This window comes from Ovis canadensis, chromosome 13 (assembly GCF_042477335.2).
Source record: "Ovis canadensis isolate MfBH-ARS-UI-01 breed Bighorn chromosome 13, ARS-UI_OviCan_v2, whole genome shotgun sequence".
In the NCBI taxonomy this organism is placed as follows: Eukaryota; Metazoa; Chordata; class Mammalia; order Artiodactyla; family Bovidae; genus Ovis; species Ovis canadensis.
Window position 1 is genome coordinate 53,691,926 of NC_091257.1, and position 9,495 is coordinate 53,701,420.

General features: G+C 43.9%; 1 long non-coding RNA gene across 1 annotated transcript; it reads left to right on the forward strand.

The window, feature by feature from the left end:
* The first annotated feature begins 6,860 nt into the window (after positions 1-6,860).
* Positions 6,861-8,377, forward strand: LOC138417503 (uncharacterized). Its single transcript, XR_011248172.1, has 2 exons — positions 6,861-8,088; positions 8,183-8,377. It is a non-coding gene; the product is annotated as an uncharacterized lncRNA (long non-coding RNA).
* Positions 8,378-9,495: the final 1,118 nt, after the last annotated feature.

Below are 9,495 nucleotides of genomic sequence, written 5' to 3' on the forward strand. Positions count from 1 at the left end.
CCCACGTGTGGCGCTGCCCCTTCCTTCCCCATGGTGACAGCTCTCTGGCATCTGTCTGTTCCTGTGGTCCCTCTGGAAGGGTTCTTCCTGTTGACTCAGGGCATCAGCTTCAGGGTATGAGACAGAGGAGGGTAAGCACCAGGATGCTCCCTGGTGGTGGGGAGAGGGCAAAACCTGAGGGAAAGAACACAGTGATGAACGTGTGGGCGGGGAGCCCATCCATGGGAGGGTAGGTACAACTGAACGGAGATGCTTCTTGTTTTCTCTGCCTGTTCCTCCAGGCACCTCCCCACCACAACTGTGCTGCTCAATTATCTTTGCTGATAGAGATTAATGGTAGTCACTCAGCTCCCGAATGAGTGAAAGGAGAAAATGCATGTGAGTCACCCAGGGTCTTCTTCCAAACCTTCCTGGAAACTAAACTGTGCTTTTTACGACCTCTGCGCTTTGCAGGGACGCTAATTTCCCCCGCTGGCCACCATTATGGTGCTTTATACAGAAGAGTAAAACCACAGGGCACATTAACCTCTGCTAATGACACAGTCAGACAGTGGTGCCATCGTAAGCAGCGCGCTGATGAAACTCAGAAAAAGGAGACACAACCTTAGCTCTCTTATGACGCATGACCTCAGCTTTGCATGGCTCCCTGCCCCCAGGCCCCGTGGCCCATGTGACACTTTGGAGGGTCACAGACAAGGCCAGCTCCATCCTTCGCTCCTAAGGGTGGGAGAGGGGCTGTCACCCCCTGCCCGTGTGGAGCAGGAGGGGGCGTCTGGCCAGTTCTCACAGCCCCATGCTCCCCCTGCTCTGGCCCACACTGCCTCCCCTGGGTTATTGCAGTAGCTTTGGGGTCGGGTGCCTGTGTCTACAGCCCACCCACAGCAGCCAGAGGGACACTTTGACGACATCACGAGCTCACATCACATCTCCTCAAAGCCACCCCTCCCTCTGTCCCAGGTGCCCCCACCTCACCCTGCTGTGCTAAGTCACTTCAGGGGTGTCTGAATCTTGGTGACTCTGTCACTTCCGTTGTGTCTGAGTCTGTGTGACCCTATGGACTGTAGCCTGCCAAGCTTCTCTGTCCCAGCGATTCTCCTGGCGAGGATACTGGAGTGGGTTGCCGTGCCCTCCTCCAGGGGATCTTCCCGACCCAGGGATTGAAACTGCGTCTCTTACCGCTCCTGCATTGGCAGGTGGGTTCTTTACCCCTAACGCCACCTGGGAAGCCCGATTTACATATAACTTATATAAATACATTATAGCTATGTCTTTAGATATATCATATATAATACTTATCACTATTTTTTGAACTTTCAATTTAACTGTAATTTTTTTAAGCTTTTTAATTTGTATTGGGGTATAGCTGATTATGGAGAAGGCAATGGCAACCCACTCCAGTACTCTTGCCTGGAAAATCCCACGGGCGGAGGAGCCTGGTGGGCTGCAGTCCATGGGGTTGCGAAGAGTTGGACACGACTGAGTGACTTCACTTTCATTTTTCACTTTCATGCACTGGAGAAGGAAATGGCAACCCACTCCAGTGTTCTTGCCTGGAGAATTCCAGGGACAGGGGAGCCTGGTGGGCTGCCATCTCTGGGGTCGCACAGAATCGGACATGACTGAAGCGACTTAGAAGCAGCAGCATAGCTGATTAACAATGTTGCGCTATACCTATATATGTATCTATTCTTTTCCAAATTCCTTTCCCAATTAGGTTGTTACCTAATATTGAATAGAGTATTGAATATTGAATAGAGTTTCCTATGCTATTCCACAGGTCCTTGTTGGTTATCCATTTTCAATACAGCAATGTAAATTGTTAATCCCAAACTCCCTAACTATCCATCTCCTCCAATCCCCTTAACCATAAGTTTGTTCTCTAAATCTGCTAGTGCTTCTGTTTTGTAAATAAGTTCATTTCTACCATTTACTGTTAATCTCCCCCAAGTAAAATAAGCTTCATGAAGATGGGGCTTCCCAGGTGGCACTGGTGGTAAAGAATCCACCTGCCAAAGCAGGAGACACAAGAGACGTGGGTTTGATCCCTGGGTTGGGAAGATCCCCTGGAGGAGGGCATGGCAACCCACTTCAGTGTTCTTGCCTGAATAATCCCATGAGGGTTTATTCGTGGGATGTGGGCTGTGATCCATAGGGTTGCAAAGAGTCAGACATGACTGAAGCAACTTAGCACGCTTAGAGCGGGACTTTTTGCCTGTTTTGTTCTCTATTCTTTGCTTTATGTACTTTGCATGAGTGTTTCTCGCACTCGATGCCCGAGAATTACTGACGGAATCTCTCTAAAATGTAGATTCTAATTCGGTGGCTTTGGATGGAACCTGAGACAGCATCCCTGATAAGGTCAGGTGGCCCACCCCTGGAACGTGGGGCTGGAGTCCGCATGGGTCACAGCCTAGAGGCAGGAACACCATTTGTGCTCTTCCCAAAGCCAAGTTTAAAAGCCCAGGGCTGGGCTGACGGTAGCGAATCACAGGCACAAGCTTTCAGGTGCAGATTCTTGGCTGGAATGCAGCAGGTCAGCTGTGGAGCCCGGAGAATCTTGTTCTGTGTGGCTCTCCAGGTGCCCGGAGTTTGCATCCCACTGGGTACCCGCTGCTGTAGAGAAATTAAGAATTTCCTGCATGTGTGAATGTGATGCTGATTTTGCCCAATTGTCGTCTGGTGAACACAAAATGAAAATTGATGTCTTGATTGAAAAATCAAAGAAATTCTCTTTTTCCTCCTTTGCATCATTTGGTTGGCCTCCAAAAGAATCTAATGATTTCAACAGAAAAAAAAGGAAAATGTGTATAATCAACTCAGAATATCCCCATTTGTCACTTTAAAATTCCATTAGTGTTAGGAAAATAACACAAATGTGAGAAACAATTCATATCGTAAAAAGGTCTGTGATGGAAATGTAGTTTTTTCCTCCACCCTGGATTTCCAGTCTCATTTCTTAGAGGAAATTATTATCAACTGTTTCTTGTGAACATTTACAGGAAATTTCTAAACACACACACATTTTTTTTTATCTTGTTAAAAAAGGGAAATGTGACCAAAGCTCTTATCCCAGGTTGCTGTATGTCTTGTTAGCAGTGGCTGACTGGCTGTATTTCCAGAGATGGCTGCAACACTGAAATGCCCTGAAACTGAGACGTGGGGATTCCGGTCCTTTCCTTTGAATCTGGACCTGCTTGTGACTTTGTTGGCAGTGGCACCATGTGACCTTTTATTTATTTTTTTTAAATTTGGCTGTGCTGGTTTCGTTGTTGTTGCAACACATGGACTCACTGCCGCACTCAGGTGTCTCTAGCTGCGTCAAAGGAGCTTAATTTCTCCATGGTATGTGGGATCTTAGTTCCCTGACCAGGGGATCACCTGCGTCCTCTGCGTCGGAAGAGGGATTCTTAACCCCTGGACCACCAGGGAGTCCCTGACACCGTGTGACTTTTGAGGCTAGATCATAAAAAATGATGCAGCTTGAATCTGGTCCTCCTGGGATGCTTGCATATGGAACTCAGTCACCACGTTGTGGGACATAGAGGGAGCACGTGCAGAAGCTGTGTTCAATTTATTTTGGCCAGCAGCCATAGTTGAAGTCCTAGCCAACAGCCAACCTCAACCTCCAGACATGTCTGGGAGTCAGAGTCAGATGATTTCAGCTCCCAGCCTCCAGCTACTCCAGCACGAGCGGAGATGGGCTGCAAAGAGATTGGAGACATTTCCTAATCCTCTTTAAAAGCTCCACAGGAGTAGTTGCAAGAGGATGGTATAAACTGAGTGTCCTCCGTAGGTGATCTTGAGCCAGTCACTTTGTATGTGTTACACTAGGCCAGGTAATGCTGTAGAACAAACAAGGCTTCTTACCACTTCCGTCCCGGATGTTCATTGTTCGCTCGTGTTACAGTCCAGTGAACAGCACGTGGCCCTCTTCTGCATCGTAACTCAGGGATCCACTTAGCTTCAATCTTCTGGAGCCTCTTTGGAATCCTTGATCACATCCTCTTCATTTGCCTAGAGGGCCTGGGGGATGGTGCCGGAGATAATGAGATTCTATCCTTTCTGCCCACAATCCTACTGTCCAAGCAGCTGCCCCTTCCTAACCACAGAGGAGTCTGGGAGAGTTTGTCTCCTTGAGCGCTCAGGGAGAGCTGCCAGCCAGCTACAGCCACACATGGCCTCCATGTCCCCTCTGGGGATGAAGATGGTCCCAATACCAACCTCACAAGCTCAAAATGTACGAAGCAGTCTTGTCTCTAAGGGAGTTGACAGGTTCATACACATTTTAGGGATTATGGTGTTTCCCATCAGAGAAAGGTACCTGAGTTGGTGGACATTTATCAACATCATTCTGGGGTCCCCATGGACACAAGGCTGTGATAAACCATGGTCCCTCCCCGGGGCTATTCTATATCTAACCACATCTAACCCTAATACCGACAATCACTTCTCCCCAGGGGGAAGAAGACTATATTACAAAGAGCAGCCCACCCATAGCCCACTGCCACGCTATTCAAAGTCAAAGAAAGGGGTGTCCGGAACACAGCTGGTCCCTCACTGGGCAATGCTCAAGACGGGAATGAAGGAGAGATGTACTTGTTCTTTCTGTCTTCAGCTTCGTACAACGCTGGGGGTTACCGGGGCTCTGTTTCTGTAAGTAAGTGTTAGTTGCCCAGTCGTGCCCAACTCTTTGTGACCCCATGGATTGCAGCCCACCAGGCTCTTTTGTCCATGAGATTTTCCAGGCAAGGATACTGGAGTGGGTTGCCATTTCCTTCTCCAGGGGATTTTCCTGACCGGGGGATCGAACCCAGGTCTCCTGCACTGCAGGCAGATTCTTTACTGACTGAACTACAAGGGAAGCCCCTGTTTCCATAGCAGCATGCAGACTTCATATAAACAAGAAAAAGATTAAGTTAAAGGAGCTGAAAACAAAGAATGTCAGTTCTTTTGGAACCTAGTTGTCCACAAGGCTTTCTCATCCATTTATTAAGTAAGATGCTTCAATCTGGGGAGCCCCAGTCTTTCCATCTGGATGACAGGCATAATGATACCTGAGCTGCTGAGCAGTAGTGGTGAGGATCCCTTAAGGCAGCGCTCTGGGAGGGAGGGAGGTTTGTAAACCGTGTCAACTGTACTAGGTCAGGGGGGCAGGGGTTCTTCTCCTGCTATTTATTGCTTAAGAAGCAAGGACACAGTATACTAACACATATATATGGAATTTAGAAAGATGGCCATGACGACCCTGTATGCAAGACAGGAAAAAAGACACAGCTGTGTATAATAGACTTTTCGACTCAGAGGGAGAGGGAGAGGGTGGGATGATTTGGGAGAATGGCATTCTAACATGTATACTATCATGTAAGAACTGAATCGCCAGTCTATGTCTGACGCAGGATACAGCATGCTTGGGGCTGGTGCATGGGGATGACCCACAGAGATGTTATGGGGAGGGAGGTGGGAAGGGGGCTCATGTTTGGGAACACATGTAAGAATTAAAGATTTAAAAAAAAAAAAAAGAAGCAAGGACAGTGTCCTTATTTTGCAGCTCCAAATAATCACAAAACTTTTTATTTTCTTTATAAGGATGTTGTTTATTTGAATAGTGGTGGGAAAAAGATAGGATGAGGAAGAATGCATTGAGTTGGCACAAGTTAAATCTTTCTTATCTTTTACTCTTCTTCTCAAAGAAAAAAAAATCCATGTTAGATATTAATTTAACTTTTACAACTTCCCGAAGTTGGATTAAAATTATTAGTCAATTTTTGTATGGTAGAAATTCAAAATCATAAGTTTTCATAAACCATTGTTTAACTTATAAATAGATCACTATTTATAAGATAGTGATCTTATAAATATATAAGATCTTATATATTATCTTAAGATATATATAAGAATATATACATCTTATATAAATATATATCTTATATAGACACATACATAGAACAAAATAGAAAATTTTATGCACAATTCACTTTCTTATTCTTTAATAAGTGATTGATTAATAAACACACTAAATTTTACTATAGAATATAACCTCCTTCGCAATTTATAAATATTTCCCTTAATTCTTTTAATTACATGTTAAAATATATTTAATTTTTAAGCCTTTTTAAAAAAACTTTTTCTTTTATACTGAAGTATAGCCGATTAGATTAGCAGTGTTATGATAGTTTCAGGTGGACAGCGAAGGGACTTAGCCATATATATATAGATCTATCCATTCTCCCCTAAACTCCCCTCCCATCCAGTCTGCCACATAACATTGAGCAGAGTTCCCTGTGCTATACAGTAGGACTTTGTTGATTATCCATTTTAAATATAACTGTGTGTACATGTCCATCCCAAACTCCCCAACTATCCCTTCTCCCCATCCTTCTTCCCAGCAACCTTAAGCTCATTCTCTAAGTCTGTGAGTCTGTTTCTGTTTTGTAAATAAGCTCATTTAATTGCAATCATTTTTCTGATGATAAATTTTCTGTAGAAAACTTGGAAAATACAGGAAAGTCTAATTATAGCTTCTGTTTACTGAATAAGTTCTGTCTCCAATGGGTTCAATCCTCTCTCCTAGGACGGGGAGTGAACCCAGGCCTCCTGCTTCCATCACCCATGACTGAGCCAGCCTATTAACATTAAGGCAGTCTTCTCTGTCCGTCTGTTTCCAAAGCAAGCAGCTCAGCAATTTCACAGCATGTGTCTGAGTCTTCAAACTGTCCATTTCCTTTGACCCTATAAATTTCTTTCTAAGAATATTTCCTGAAGATATAATCCTAAACATGGCCCAGATTTATGGCCAAAATGCAAAGGTGGCTGCGGCAGGTATAAAACGTGAGAAGTTGAAAACGGAAATACCTGTCATTAAGCTAATGGTTGAGTAAATCATGGAGCATTCAGGCAGAAGAGTGTCATGTGATTCCTAAGAATAATGTTTTATGTTATACTTTTAATGATATTGGAAGTTACTACATAAATATTCATTGGATGGTGATTGCTTTGTAGGGTTTTATCTCAACTGTACTCAAAACACCTAGAAAAATCACAGGAAAGAAACAGGCACAAAGGAACTGTATTGTATCTGAATGGTAGCATTAAGATGGATGGTAGGCTTAGTTCACCTTTCCTACCCCATCCCGACTACCATGCTCGCTTTTCCGCAATACTTTTAAAAGTTTGTACATGGCACAAGATTAGAAAAAAATAAAGTAAAATACTGAACAAAAATGTCAATCTTTTTTTTTTTAATCTTTAAAATTTTTTGGCCGTGCTGCATGTGGAATCTTGGTCCTCCAACCAGGGACCCAGCAAAGAAAGCACAGCGAAGTCCCTGAATGAAAATTCCAAAGCTCTGCAAATTTCTTCTCACCCTGATGTTCCCTAGTTCAGCTTTGTCTCACTTGTTTACAATTTCATGTTGTACGTGTTGCAGTGAAAGAAAAAAAGAGGAATGAGTTTTTCTCTTTCTCTTTCCTGAGAACAAAGAAGATAAGAGAACAAGAGCAGGCCTGACCCTGCATGTCTATAACTGAGTTTGCTTTCCTGCCTTCTAACTCTGCAGGAGCGATACACTTCACACCTATTTTTCCTTTGACTCTATGCTAAATACATCCTGTACTGGTGTTTACCCTTACAGCACCTTGTAGTTACATATCAGAAAGAAGGCTGCAGAGCACTGAACTGCCAGACTCAATCGCTGAGTTACTGACATCAGTTTATGGCTGTCTTTGAAACCATGCAAGAGGAGGAAATCAAGATCCTACCACCTTTGTTCCTCATCACTGGCTCCTGACTGTGAGACCCCTCATCTTATATAAGCCCCTAGATTCCTCATGGGGGTGGGCACAGTTCTTGAGGCATGAACCTACTGTATTCCCCTCTCTGCCTGCTAAGAATTAGTCACCTTTCTATTTCCTCCAAAGTCTGTCTCCATACTTTTTATTCAACTTCAGTGGGCAAAGAAAGCCAAGATTTTGGCCAGCAACATAAGCCATAAGCACTAGGTGAAATTCAGTCCAACAACATGTAAAAACTGGAGTCACCCACCCACCAAAGCCTTCATCTGCCAAGTGGAATCTTCAAAGGAACTGAGAGGTAAGTGGTTAAAATTCCCACCTTCAGACCCAGGTCATAAAGCATACTCAAAAAAATTTTTTTTATAATATTCATTATATCTTTTGTAAATAAGATTAAGAAGACCTAAAATCAGGGATCCAGCTTTAGCTGCAGCCTGAACTTCTGTGAAGAATCAGCTCAACTTAGAGGACCAATTTGCTGAGGATGTGTTGAAGTATCCTCACTGATGTGGAGAGATTTCACAGTCCGTGGTGAAACATGTGCATCTTCCTGAATGGAAAAATAAACCATTTATTTTAAAAATAAACCTGGGTTGTCCAAGGAGTATATTTCCTATTGTGCGGGGGTAACTGGACTGCACAGCCCAGATCTTGTCCTTTCAAGAGGAACCTTCTTGAGGATTTCTCACCCATGTTCTGGCTTGAGCAGGGACATAGCCCTTCTCCTTAATTGTATATTTGAATAAGTCTGACACTCAGCGAAACTTTCCTGAAGTCTTTTGGACAGTACAATGGAAATAGATGCTGAAAGGAACCTAGATAATCTGGTCATGAGGTATGGTTTCCTTTTGGCTTTGTCTTGTTTTCGTTTATTCTTGGGGTGCACTCTTCCCCTTAGGCCCCAGCTTGCTGTTATATCAGATCCTGGGTGGACAGTGGGAGGTCCATGGTTGAACTTTAGCAAGGTCCACTGATGCCCTAAAATTGTAACTGAATGTGCACCTGTGCATTTTCCTGGGAATGGAGTCTACAGCTTTTACAAGGTTCTCAAAGATGCATTTGTATCCCCAAGTGGTAGGTACAACCTTAGCCCCTATAAGTGAGTCCCACACACTTGGATATCTCAGCTCCTCAAAGCCAAGAGATGAACAGCAAGAGTCCAATGGGTCCTCTCTCCAGTTTCCTTTCTGGATGACTGACCCCAAGAACAACCATGTTTTTGAAGGGGGCCAAACCTTACCAATAACCAATTCTGAACACAACTTCCATAGAATTGGTACCCCAACATTTGGGATCATGTTTATTCTAGAGCCAACCTTTGCCTGGCCCTTGACAAGGTCCCCTACAAACCAAAGTTCCTTATTTTCTGGCATAAAAACAGGAAAAATTTTGTTTAAAGCCCTCACATTTTTCTTCTTGGACTTGGGTTTGGGGAATGTTTAGCAGATTTTGTTTTTAGAGAACTCAGTGGGGAGAACTTTAACTGTTATGTTCTCAGAAGGTGAGAACAATTAATAATGTGGAAACAATACCGCATGTAATCCCAGGGAGGGCTGTGAATATAAAATAACACATTAGTTTAATTCTTCTGATGGGTGACTTGTCATCCATCAGCAGATGTGGCTTCATGTGTAACTGGCAAAACCACATGGACACGTTTCCAAAGAGTCCATGTTGGGCTGGTAGGAGATCAGTGGCAAAATCA